This window comes from Lissotriton helveticus, chromosome 7 (assembly GCF_964261635.1).
Source record: "Lissotriton helveticus chromosome 7, aLisHel1.1, whole genome shotgun sequence".
NCBI lineage: Eukaryota > Metazoa > Chordata > Amphibia > Caudata > Salamandridae > Lissotriton > Lissotriton helveticus.
The window spans coordinates 1192088729-1192101889 of NC_136068.1; the positions used below are offsets into that span (position 1 = coordinate 1192088729).

Consider the following 13161-nt stretch of genomic DNA (forward strand, 5'->3'; position numbering starts at 1 on the left):
ATACGTTTATTAAAGCAAATTTAGCAGAAGCTCGAAATATTGATGCTAATTACATGTTACATTTATGGACGAGCGCTTGATTTGTCTGAAAGGAGAATACGGGAATGCCATTGTGGAAAAACGGTGAAAGTTAAATAGTTCTGCTTATTTTACATCTGTTGGGGCAAAGGATGCTTGATTGAGCCATTCTTAGTGGAAATATTCCAGGACACAATCAGCGAAAGCTTTGTTCGGCCATAAATAGAACTTGCGCAAGGACAATTTTGAAAATGTCTGATTGCAAAACATCCTGGTGATTTCTTTCTTTATTTTTAAAGAAAAAGCAAATCTACAGTTGGCGAACTTGCGCAGTACCTATATGGGCATGTATATGTAATGCCCCATTTTGCCAAAGGGTGTGGGGTTAGCAGTAAAGAGGTTTATTATAAAAATATGCTTAAAGCAATGAAGGAAACATTTCGGATGTTATTTTTTAAATGTCCTTGCAGAGCCATTTGGGAGAGAGGGCGAATTCATTTCTAACAGAGGGGCAGGACCATTTGGGGGAGAGAGACACAAATCCATTTGTGAAAGAGGGGCAGTGCTGTTTGTGCACGGGAGGGGCAAATCCATTTGTGGAAGAGGGGCAGTGTCATTTGTGGAAAAGGAGTAGTGCCATTTATGCACGAGAGGGGTAGAGCCATTTGTGGAAGAGGGACTGAGCCATTTGTGCACAAGAGGGGCAGAGCCTTTTGTGGAAGAGGGGCAGAGCCATTTGTGCACCAGAGTGGCAGTACCATTTGTGCAGGAGAGGGGCAGAGCCATTTGTGCAGGAGAGGGGCAGAGTCATTTGTGCATGAAAGGGCCATTTGTGCAGGAGAGGGGCAGAGCCATTTGTGCACAAGAGGGGCAGAGCCTTTTGTGGAAGAGGGGCAGAGCCATTTGTGCACCAGAGTGGCAGTACCATTTGTGCAGGAGAGGGGCAGAGCCATTTGTGCAGGAGAGGGGCAGAGTCATTTGTGCATGAAAGGGCCATTTGTGCAGGAGAGGGGCAGAGCCATTTGTGCAGGAGAGGGGTAGAGCCTTTTGTGGAAGAGGGACTGAGCCATTTGTGCACAAGAGGGGCAGAGCCTTTTGTGGAAGAGGGACTGAGCCATTTGTGCACAAGAGGGGCAGAGCCTTTTGTGGAAGAGGGGCAGAGCCATTTGTGCACCAGAGTGGCAGTACCATTTGTGCAGGAGAGGGGCAGAGCCATTTGTGCACAAGAGGGGCAGAGCCTTTTGTGGAAGAGGGGCAGAGCCATTTGTGCACAAGAGGGGCAGAGCCTTTTGTGGAAGAGGGACTGAGCCATTTGTGCACCAGAGTGGCAGTACCATTTGTGCAGGAGAGGGGCAGAGCCATTTGTGCAGGAGAGGGGTAGAGCCTTTTGTGGAAGAGGGGCAGAGCCATTTGTGCACAAGAGGGGCAGAGCCTTTTGTGGAAGAGGGACTGAGCCATTTGTGCACAAGAGGGGCAGAGCCTTTTGTGGAAGAGGGGCAGAGCCATTTGTGCACCAGAGTGGCAGTACCATTTGTGCAGGAGAGGGGCAGAGCCATTTGTGCAGGAGAGGGGCAGAGTCATTTGTGCATGAAAGGGCCATTTGTGCAGGAGAGGGGCAGAGCCATTTGTGCAGGAGAGGGGTAGAGCCATTTGTGCATGAAAGGGCCATTTGTGCAGGAGAGGGGCAGAGTCATTTGTGCATGAAAGGGCCATTTGTGCAGGAGAGGGGCAGAGCCATTTGTGCAGGAGAGGGGTAGAGCCATTTGTGCATGAAAGGGCCATTTGTGCAGGAGAGGGGCAGAGCCATTTGCGCACGAGAGGGGCAGAGTCATTTGTGCATGAAAGGGCCATTTGTGCAGGAGAGGGGCAGAGCCATTTGCGCACGAGAGGGGTAGAGCCATTTGTGGAAGAGGGGCTGAGCCTTTTGTGGAAGAGGGCAGGAAAGAGAGCAGGACCATTTGTGGAAGAGATGCAGAGCCATTTGTGCACAAGAGGGGTAGAGCCATTTGTGGAAGAAGGCAGGAAAGAGAGCAGGACCATTTGTGGAAGAGGGGCAGAGCCATTTGTGGAAGAGGGCAGGCCCATTTGTGCACAAGAGGGGCTGAGCCTTTTGTGGAAGAAGGCAGGAAAGAGAGCAGGACCATTTGTGGAAGAGATGCAGAGCCATTTGTGCACAAGAGGGGCAGAGCCATTTGTGCACGAGAGGGGTAGAGCCATTTGTGGAAGAGGGGCAGAGCCATTTGTAGAAGAGGGCAGGGCCATTTGTGGAAGAGGGGCAGAGCCATTTGTGCACGAGAGGGGTGGAGCCATTTGTGGAAGAGGGGCTGAGCCTTTTGTGGAAGAGGGCAGGAAAGAGAGCAGGACCATTTGTGGAAGAGATGCAGAGCCATTTGTGCACAAGAGGGGCAGAGCCATTTGTGCACGAGAGGGGTAGAGGCATTTGTGGAAGAGGGGCCGAGCCATTTGTAGAAGAGGGCAGGGCCATTTGTGGAAGAGGGGCAGAGCCATTTGTAGAAGAGGGCAGGGCCATTTGTGGAAGAGGGGCTGAGCCTTTTGTGGAAGAGGGCAGGAAAGAGAGCAGGACCATTTGTGGAAGAGATGCAGAGCCATTTGTGCACAAGAGGGGCAGAGCCATTTGTGCACGAGAGGGGTAGAGGCATTTGTGGAAGAGGGGCCGAGCCATTTGTAGAAGAGGGCAGGGCCATTTGTAGAAGAGGGCAGGGCCATTTGTAGAAGAGGGCAGGGCCATTTGTAGAAGAGGGGCAGAGCCATTTGTAGAAGAGGGCAGGGCCATTTGTCTTTTACTGAGTCCGAACTAAGTCTCTGTGTGGAGTTGAGCTTGTGAATTGGGAAGTACCTTCCCGTCAGTAATAAGCCTAGTTCGAGTGATGGCTGTTTTGGAGATAATCGTCACAAACGATAGGTGCAGTAAAATTAAGACGTGTACCAAACCCGCACAACCAGACTGCCAGAGGATTGAGAGTAATATTTAATGAACTCTCTCTCTAAATCAGTATCTCTGTATAACTCAATTATTTATTAAATATACGAGGAGATCGCTGTATCCTAATGGGAATAGGAGGACAATTCAGTAGTTTGCTCACATAATTGCCAATGCAGAGGCACACAACTTGAAATGAATAAACCGTGCCCCCCCCATGTTTGTGAATGCAGTGCAGCCCACCTGTTCTCCCACCTCTGTTTCTTGGAGTGGGGAGGGGGACAGCCATAGGGAAGAGATAGGTACCTTTAATATTCAGCCACACTGCACACCACACAACGAAGCAGAAGTCCTAAAGACCTGGCCACATGTGCAGTGACCGCAAAGTAAATGTTACATTTGTAATTTATTGCCTGTCCACGTGCGGTGTGTTGTATATTTGTGCTTCCTTCATTATGGCTACTTGGTGTCAGTAGTCCCTCCTTTGTGTTTCCACCTTCCCAACCTCCCATAGTACCTATGAGTGTTCTGACTTGTATGTGAAAGTTCCAGTCTTGGCAGTTGATGGTCTGGTCAGCTGGCGAGATGTACTGCTCTGCTGTGCTATCTTAATAAATCTATCTGGTAATCTGAAGATGTGTACTGCTGCCTACCTAACTAACTTACAAAATGGTGCATAGTAATGTTTTTACGCAATAGCCAATACTCCAACTTACTTTTTTACTGCTCAGATACTTTTTCAGACTTGATGACATTTTTTTCAATACAATGCATTAAATGTAGAAGTGGTCAGAGAAAGAACAAATATGCAATTCTGATGCCAAAATACCTCGTTCCATTGTAAAAGCTTTACAATTTTTCTCAATGCTACAATGTTAGATATTTGCACAGCGTTGAATTTTGAGATGGTTTGCAAAGTATTACACAGTTTGGAAACTAATGTGATGCCCAGTTTCCTTGGCACTAGTTAGTGACGTGTTGCTGGCCTCCAGTTGCATCAATTGTACCACCTGTGTACTGGGGCAACAGTCCTTCAGGACCCCAAACTGGATAACTAAGTTCTCCTCTCCAGCACTTGACTTTATCAGGGTGGCGAGACAGGGCAGTCCACATTCACACACACACACAAGGAAAATATACTACACATAAAGCTAAGATACACAGTGAACCCCAACAGTCTCTACAACACTCTAGGCCAAAGTTCTGACAATAAAAAACAGACCATGTTGCACAGGGTGATTCTTCAAAGCTAGAGCAATGGTACCAATGCTTGTATTGCAGTGATTTGGCTTCAGCATTTGATATGAAGTCAAATGTTCCTGGTCTACCCACTGCCACACCACAGCGGGTAACAGAAGTGCCCACCTTTCTTGAAGAGGGCACTGCTCTGGTGGTGTCAGGGTCTGGTAAAGGGTGCCTTTTGTTTTCTGAGGTTACTGGCGTCCGACTAGTTCAGTAGATAGTGAGTTAGCTTTAGGAGAGTAGTGGCTGTCAGTGTGCCAGTACACACCAATACTCGCAGTTGACACAAACAGGGCTAGGGACTGGTATCACACAGCCCACTGGTCAGTCTAGAGTCTCTAGTAGCTGGGCACCCACTGGGACAGTGTTGCTTGCTATTAGTGCATGTTAAGCAGGACAAAGATGGAAAGTATGCAAGTCCTAGGGTTTCAACCAGGGTTCAAATGGGAAGTTCTTCAACAGGGTACTCTTTCACAGCTGTATAGAGTAACTGGCAGCACCCACAAGATCCTAACGCACAGGTTAGGAGTCAGGTGTGAAGATGTCACAACTTCAATAAAAGTATAGGACTATCGCCTGCCTACCTTGTTGTTGATATGCAGCACGTTTCCTTATTTTGCAAGTTTCCTTATCTTGAGCAGCTGCTATGAGTCTCCTTGTGCTTCAGAAATGCCAACCTAATCTGCAGTCTTCGCGGATGATAGCTTGTTCTCTGGTGGGATGTCGCCTTATGAGTTGAGGGCCAGCTCTTTCAGAAAGACTGATCTATTGCTTGCCAAAGGCGCTTTGTCACAGAGACACCTTCCCAAGCATATACCCTGAACCAGAGTCTGGCAGGGAGAATGGCAGTCCAAATTCTGGATTCCATTTCCTGGATCTCTGCTTACACCACACCCTGGTGTGTGAATGGTGAGAAAACGAGTACAGCATTGAACATTCAAGTGGCCCAAGGAGGCAAATCTCTCATTCAATCAGAGGATCTGCTATGTTTGAATCCGGGGTTCTACTCTATTTCTGGGGTATATTTCTTGCATGGTGACAGTGTGATCAATGCTTGAACAGAGCCTTCTGCTCTCTTCCCTGACAAGGAGGCCCTAACCATCCCCTAGCACAAAGAAAGGGTATCGTCCCAGCAGAGGGAATCTGAGCTAAATACAGATAAGAGTTGGTGCCTTGCCCAACTTGCCAAGCTTCTACAAGGACAGCAGAGGGGCACAGGGGAGCTGGAATCTCCAGCGGAACACATCAGCCAACATTAAACACAAAGGCTCATTACTCCATCTCAACAAACATGCTTTCAACACACATTTCCCAGACATGATACAGACAAAAAGAACCCAGACAAGGAAGACTGCACAATCTGGTAGGGAACCCCTGCGTATAGAATAATGCTGCCACTGCTGTACGTCTACCACACCCTGGGCAGAGAGGGCAGTAGTTACTCTCTGTAAAAGAGGGTACACTTTCCATGCCTCCTCGACTGCAGAGCCAAGCTTTAGGGTCTCAATCGATGTAAACAGGGATACACTCAATGGACATGCATGATTGTCATGTTCACTACAGCAACTTTCCAGGAGATCAACCTAGGGCTTAATGTGCAGCACTCTGTGTAAAATGTACGCTAAAAAAGTAAGGAAGGCTCCACACACATCTTAAATCTGGACATCACACATTTGGGATTGTGAACCTCACCCCTGACACACTGACCGATAAGGCAGACTTTCTAGAGAGGCAGCTGGAACGGATGAAGTGGATTGCTTCCCAGCATCTATGCGGCTAGAGCAAGCTTCTGCATGTGCCAGTCTCGAGGTGCCCTCTGACTGTGAACATGCCACGACCCCTAAAGAACGATGATGGATTCAACCTGGATCTGTGACTGGGGTCGAGTGTCTGAAAAGTTTCAGCGCTCCGTCCATCATCTCCTTGTGTTTGCTTTCTACGAGCCCTTCCCCAGCTTCCATAGAAAAGAAAGAGGTCTCATCTGGCAGATGGTGATGAAGGTTTCTCCAAATCACTTGTATCGTACCCATGCCTCAGTCTTGCCAGAGTGAAATCGATGTTTCCTCTGTTTTAAAAGTGTGAAAGAAATCCCATTTAAGGGATGAATCGTGCAATACAATGACTAGCCTGGGTCATGCCCAACTTCTCAAGATGTGTGCAAGCAAAATGTTTATGACTTTTCTAACTGCCAGGACAAACCACCCGTATTGTATCGACAGCAAGCACATCCACTGGCTGCTGATGTTCCATTTTCTTTTTTATATTTGACATATTTTGGGCATTAATTTGCTGTAAAAGTGTTTATTTTGAGTGCTTTCTTTTTAAAAGTACTTTTTTTTATGTACGCATCTGTTTAATTGGCAGATTAAGAAGTGGCGTAAAGAGCGCCTGATCATTACAAATTGTGACATTTCCTTTGTGAGGAGATATCACAATATTGAGTGTTGTGGTTAATGCAATAAATTCACTCTAAAATGTAAGGAATGGAGGCAGTCACACTTTCAGTTCCTTTTATGAAGGAAACAAGGCAGAAAATCCGTGGTTAAGGCAGCATCCTCTGACTTTGCTAGTGACACATTCCCTTTAGTCTCAGCGCTGTGGAAGCATGACTGTGCATTGGTGCTGAGGTAAAAGCCATGACTGGCACTGTTATCATTGCACGTGTACCATAGGAATGTGTGGTACAGAGACGCCTCCAGGGAGGTGCAAAGGACTCGTTTAAAGGCTCTGTACTTTGGCCCAGTGGCCTTCCTCTTTCTGTGATTATGGGAGAGGTGAGTGAGTTGGTGTGTGGGAAATAAGATCCCTGCAGCTTCAGGACGTCTTAGATTGTTTCCCACACTCCTATTTAGCCACGTACACTATGGGTCCCAGTGGTTACATTTGTTAATGTTTGCTGGGTTTAGCGTTTGTTTCATTTAGATGGACCAACCTCCTGTGGACTGTATTTTCTCTTCCCTTGAAGTCTTTCCTGGAATCTCTTAGAGATATGATTTCTCCTACAACACAAATGTGTCAAGTGCAAGAAATGTTCGGCTGTCTGCACCTCTCTCAGGAGAGCATTTGACTCACCTAACTGGACCCAGGAATAATGCTGATCATGATTATTGGAAAATCCTGAGTATTTCACAAACTGGAGGATTTGGAGACGTTCCTAGAAACACTTCAAGACTCTGCAACGGACATAACTTTTTTAACTTACTGTACTCTGATAACTAAAGAGAACGACTAGAAGGTGGCGTTAGTAATGGGTGGGCAGGCAGAGGAGCTCTAAGAGTGGTTGTATCAAAAATCAAAGATAGATCCACAACTTTCCAACCGATACCAGTTTGTTCACATGGGCACCTCCAGGTCCCAAACAATCCCTAACACCTTCAGAGTTCAAAAGGGCTCCATATGTCCCATGTCATCTTCAACCTCTATGTGGCACCGTTTGGTTCTTTATTCACAAATAATCAATGTGATGATGATACACAGCTCTACTTGAAAGTCTCCTTTGCTACAGGCAGCTGGCGTTTCAAACACTGCCTGCACATCATCCGTACCCGGATCAACACTGCCTTCCTCAATTGTAAACCAGCCAAGGTAGAATTCCTATTATATGCCAAGAACAACAAACCAGAAACTGTACAAACCTGTTTCAATGACATGAACCTTGACGGCTTCAAACTCCAACGTTCACTGAATACCAAATCAATTGGATTTACCCAGGACACCAACCTCACCCTCAAGGAAAACATTACCAAAAAACAAAGACGGCCTGGTACCAAGTCTCCGTTCAAAAGAAAGTGAAACAGTTTCTTCTAGAAAGCAATTTCAGAACTGCTGTTCAAGTCCTCGTACTCTCACCTCTGGATGGTGATAACACCCTGCTCCATGACCTACAATATTTCACACATGAACCTCTTACTGGTATCCTACATGTTACAGCACGTCTCATCCTGGGCCAGAATAAATATGATCACATCACCCCCCATCAGGTTGGGAATCCATTGGTTCCCCGTACCATTTTCAAAACTATCTGCATCATTTACGAAGCCATGATGGCCTTCACCCCCACACTGCCTGCAGAAAAAATCACCAACTCTGGTGGTTCTTGGCACACATGAACCCAGAACGCTATCAGAGTGCAGACTAAGAGATGTAAACAAAATATGGCAGCAGGCCTTTTCCATCTATGCACCAAGGATCTGAAACAACATCCCCGTGTCAGTCGGGACCGCCCCAACGCTGCTCCCCCTTAGAAAAGAATTGCAGACCCACTGCTTCACATTGGATTGATAGCCCACGAACCAGCTACCTCTCCTATAATTCACTTACTTTATCCAGGTTTAATGCCCTTGCCTGCCCCTTCTCAGTGCCACACAACCAGATCCTCACTTCGGATGTCTTAACCCGCTGACTCATAGTATTCGACGCCAAATATAGACACAGTGTACCCCTGTTCTGCCTCCCAGTTTAGAAGAGTTCAGATTGTTATTTTTCAAATATAGCTTCAAGTCACCTACTGAGCTAGCGTTGAGAGCCTACGCCCGGGCTTCAGTACAGGCCACAGACTATCTCTCATGGAAACATGCTCTATACCCATGTAACTTCTCACACCAGCGGGGTTACCTAATGAAAGGATGGATGGGTTATATGATATGACCAGGATATAACGCACGCCATGGTGTACAAGTAGCTTGTTGTTTCTTTATGAGATCACTGATTCATATGAACTGTATTATATAATGAAATGCCAAATAAAACAATATACAAAAAAACCCACTTACTTTATGCTAGTCTTTGATAAGCTGAATATTGCTCTTCTGCCTTTCAGCTAGGTTTGTGCTACAGAAATGCCATATACATCTCTGCTGTAAGCCCTATAGGTGGTAAACGGTTGTTTCGATGCACACAGATCGGGACCACAAGTCATACTTGTGCTGTAGTTGCCCATTCCCTTAGTTCTCCCCCATTATCTTGCGGTCAAACTACCTACACTGTAACCCCCATCATGCAATTATGATGCTGTTCATTGTTATTACCATGATTATTATATTTCGCTGCCTGACTAAAACAGTCCGGCATGTGGGGTTGCCAGGTTGTGAAACACATAATTCACCCAGTTACTAGTCCTTTAAACTTGTAGCTCTACTCCTCTCTTATAGAACTTTGTTAGATTCTGTTATTCAGCATACATTTTGTCCCCCACCCACCCTTGCAAATGCTCCCCAACCACAATTCCCCTCCCAAACCCCCACCACCCATTGTCCCTCTGTTTCTCCTTTGAGGGAGGGTCTCATTTAGGGTGTTCAAAACCAGATCCTTTCCTATGAACACCTAGCTAGATGTGTGAATTGCCATTTTTGCTTAGTTGCCATATATTTCATTTCTAGACTGTGAACAGAGGGTAATGGCGTGCAGTTAGTTCCCACTTTCTTGAAAAGGAAAGACAACTCCACCACATTCCGTGGAAATCTTACTTACCTTCATAGCTAAGGCTACACAATCTCCACATACATTTCAGGATCACTGAAGATCCCTCCAACACCACTTGCATTTACTCTACTCCACAACAGTATAAATTAAAGGTAGCAGTAACATTTGACTTCAGCGGAAGCCAATTGGCTGTCACCAGCCTAATACAGTGTATCAAACATAAATATGCTCAACTATTTAGACTCCACGTCCCCGACATACTTACTGCAGGAAACCCACCACTGCCCTTTGAAATCTGATTTAAAAGGGAATGGGGAGTACAGTTAGTTTTTGCAGGCGATCGTCTGCAACAGATTGTATCCCACCTCCCACTCAGAACATTACTTCCTGTAAAGATACCGAAGACAAATGTGTATTTGCTAAGGTGAATCAACAAGACTCACTACCGATAATAGAATTAGTCAATATGCACCAATTGGGAATACATCTCACTGTTTATCTAATATCTCTAGTCCAATGTCTGAATTTGATAGGTCCAAATATGTGATTGGGGGCAGTGGGGTCTCCAATTACGTCATTGACTCTGTCTTATTTACATCCAGTTGGCTAGACTTTGTTGATGATGGAAATAGTGATGCCCTTAAGGCATGTTGGCGGACTGTTTTTTTGGGATCCCTAATAATATATAATAATAATAATCCACATTTGTAAAGCGCACAATCACCCGTAAGGGTCTCTAGGCGCTGGGGGCCGTTGGGAAGATTAAGCAAGCTATTGCCCAGAGTCACATGGTGCTGGGCTAATCTGCCGCCGGTGCTGGGGATCGAACCGTGATCCCCAGATTCCAGAGTCAGTCGCCCTAGCCGCGGCGCCACACCTCTTCCCTAGAGGCCTGCTACCTGCTTATGGAACATGTACAAGCATTCTGACTTCTCTGATGCCGGACATCTCATCTAGTGCAGTACTACTTTTGGAAGACTCAGATTGTTCCCAATTCAACTCAAGCTAACCTTGGACCTAGAGGCTCCTTCCCTGAAGATTTGGTGCATAAACAAAAGAATATATAAACTGCCCGATGAAAAGCAGTGTCTTCGGACACATCTTGCAACATTCTTTACTGATAATGAGGGTTCAGTTGCATTAGACCAAACGCTGTAGGTGGCAGGGAAAGCCTCCATTCATGGTGCCATGATACCTTATTCAGCATAAAAAGCTATAAAAAGAACTTAGAATTCCAGTGACAGCTCAAAAGAGACATGCAGACACTAACCAAGGGCTACAACAGATCCTCCTTATCAGCAAAATTGGACAAATTAACAAAAGATTACTATGCCTTGAATGCTTCGATCACATCCTAGGTAGAGTATGTACTTCTGCACATGAGTGGATGCATTTTGAACGGTGAGAAATATGAGAGACTGCAGGCTACAAAACTGAATTAAAGGAATCCTCAGCAATCTCTTCAATTAACAAAAGATAGCAGTATATTACTGGCACACCCTATAGCCATCACCAAAGAATGTGCTCTATTCTTTGACCACCAATCTGATTCACACCATGCTGATACCCCAGCTACTGAAGAACAGTTTTTAAATAATATTGAGCTACCATTATTGTCTGATGAGGCACGTACCTTCTGGGAAGGCAGACAAATTAGGAAATTGATAAAACGATAAAGCGAATTCTGTCGGACAAATATAACAAGACTCTCTTCTTAATAAGTTATTCAAATAAGTGGAAGAATATAGGTTGAACCCTGGCTTGAACAGAGCTACAATATCCCTTGTCCTGGAGCTAAACAAAGATCCAAATCCATTGCTTTGGGCCTGCTATAGGGCATATCGCGTATCAACTCAGACATGAAGATATCTGTTAAGGTGCTTACAACTGGTGGTAAAGAGTGATACCCTCCTTGTTTCACACTTCACAAGTCGGATTTGTTCACAGATGGTCTTCTAGAAACAACTTGGGTATGCCCATGAATATTCTATGTCGGTGTAATGATGAAAAGCTTACAGTCTCCCTGGTCTAGACGATTTTGACTGTGTAAAATGTCCTGATGGTTGCACACTCACTTATCAACATAAAACAGCAGTGGGTCATTCATGTTGCAATCTTTCACATTAAAAAGGGGCGCAAGGCTGTCCATTACACCACTTCCTTTTTCCTAATGTGACCTGAACACCTAGCAGTGGCAGACAGTCTCACAATAGAAATGATATCTCACAACTGAGGCAAAAGAAAAATAATACTCTAAGCTGAAGATAATCTTGCTACGATTGCTCATCCATCCCAAAATGGATGGCTTGTATGTCATCCTTCTGTGACTTCTCTGACTATAGGATCAACTGGCCAAAATGTAAAGCTTTGCCGCTAACCAAATACATGAGCTGGAATTTCATTGTCAGGAGGAGGCACAAGCGAATCCTAAATCAGCCTGTTCTCTACCCTCTTGTAGCTAGGCACAGGGCAGTGAGTCTTTTTTCAGAGGCAATTTGTAAAGCATTAGTGCAACACTTCAAACAGTAATAAAGTGCAAAAACGCCACACAAAAGGATCCCACACTAAATTAGAACAATTAGAGTAATTTTTAATAAACGAGGCCAAAATGACGACACTCCAATTAGTAGAACAGAAGATATGCAATTGTAAAGATTTCAGTGAAAATCACACCAAAAAGCACAAAGCACCAACTGTGGTAATCTGGTTGTACTGGACCAGGACAAAGTCATAAGTTCAGGCTTATTGCAATGGTGCACAGGCCGGCTACAGGTGCTTAGTTAGGCCCACTGAACAAAGTACCTTAAATCCTGGTTTGTAGCCGTTACAAGGGTCTGTTGAAGAAGTGTCACGCTACCTTAGAGATGTGGCGGTTTCAAGATGCAGTGAGGCTGCGATGCAGGGTCCTGCGTTGTCCTCGAGGATCCCCTCAACAAGGGCATGCGATGCGAAGTCCTGCATTGAGGATGCCCTGCGCAGTTGGGCGATGCGTCTGTTCCGAGGGGCAGTGATGCGGAGTCCATTGTTGTTGTTGAGGCTGCAGTTGCCAAGAGACGCTGCAGTTCCAATGAGGCAGCGTGATGTGATGCATGTCTTTGCGACGGAGGATACCACTCAGTGGCGGTGATGCGTCGGTTTGGCTCTGGGTTGTGCTGCGCAGCAGAGGTGATGCCTTGATTCCTCTGGATCCACAGAGGCTGGCAGAGTAACTGCGGCCCACTTCCAAGGGTCAAGGACTGGGTTGGCATCACTTAGTAGGGTAGGCTCACAGATGGCAGAGTCAAGGTGCTGGGGTCAAGGTTGTTGGAGCCTTCTTTCCCTGGGGATCAAGTCAGGAGACCAGTCAATTAGCCCTTGGAGTCCTCTGGGTTCCTAGGTTCAACAGAAGCAGGTCCATTCCTTCTCTACCAAGCAAGAGGGCATCAGGTCAGGACAGCAGTGTGGCAATCCTTCAGAGCAGTTGTCGATTGGAGTTGCAGTCCTTTCAGCAGTACGCCAGTCCTTCTTCCTGTCAGAGTACCCACAGGTCCTGAAGTGTA

The 13161-nt window shown here is 45.9% G+C and overlaps 1 protein-coding gene across 3 annotated transcripts in view; it reads left to right on the forward strand.

The window, feature by feature from the left end:
• The window catches only part of TEX2 (testis expressed 2), a 664178-nt gene that overhangs the window by 514428 nt on the left and 136589 nt on the right, over window positions 1–13161 (forward strand). The window lies entirely within an intron of this gene.